This window comes from Penaeus monodon, chromosome 19 (genome assembly GCF_015228065.2).
Source record: "Penaeus monodon isolate SGIC_2016 chromosome 19, NSTDA_Pmon_1, whole genome shotgun sequence".
Classification (NCBI taxonomy): Eukaryota; Metazoa; Arthropoda; class Malacostraca; order Decapoda; family Penaeidae; genus Penaeus; species Penaeus monodon.
The window spans coordinates 14,637,018-14,637,566 of record NC_051404.1 but is presented as its reverse complement, the minus strand read 5'-3'; the positions used below and the strand labels follow the sequence as shown (position 1 = coordinate 14,637,566).

General features: G+C 33.9%; 1 protein-coding gene across 1 annotated transcript in view; it reads left to right on the top strand.

Annotated features, from left to right (window-relative positions):
• Positions 1-549, top strand: part of LOC119585338 (endoplasmic reticulum aminopeptidase 1-like) — a 35,059-nt gene that overhangs the window by 12,779 nt on the left and 21,731 nt on the right. The window lies entirely within an intron of this gene.

The following is a 549-nucleotide window of genomic DNA, read 5'->3' as shown; positions in this document are numbered from 1 at the left end:
ATCAGTACAATACTGTTATATGATTATGATTCTAACTTGAATACAACATAGTTCAAATTTGAAGATTATGGTAGCACATGTGTAAAATTATTTTACGACAAGAATTTCCAAGGGAATTGAATTTTTGCGACACCAAAAAGGGTGAAGGAGGAGGGAGCTGGTCACTGGGTGGTTTTAATTTTCGAGAAAGTTGATATGTATGTAAACATACACACATAAGATTAACCATTTTAATCATCCTCTTCTAATTGGAGTAAACCCATTTTTTACATAAAGAAAAAATAGTAGTTGCTCCATATAAAATCATTTATTTTATTAACAATTGTAAAAAATGTCCGTTAGGAATGGAAAACCATTATTATGTTGGCATTCAGTCATTTGAGCTCATTATCTTTGCAAATAAGTGAACAAAACGAGCGGACGCCTGGGTGGGGTCAGTATTTATGGTACTATGACCAATGGTAGTGTCCTCAGGTTGCAATTTTTTACTGGAAATGAGTAAAAGGGTGCGTTAGCTGTATGAACTCCTTACGAAGCGAATGGATAAGA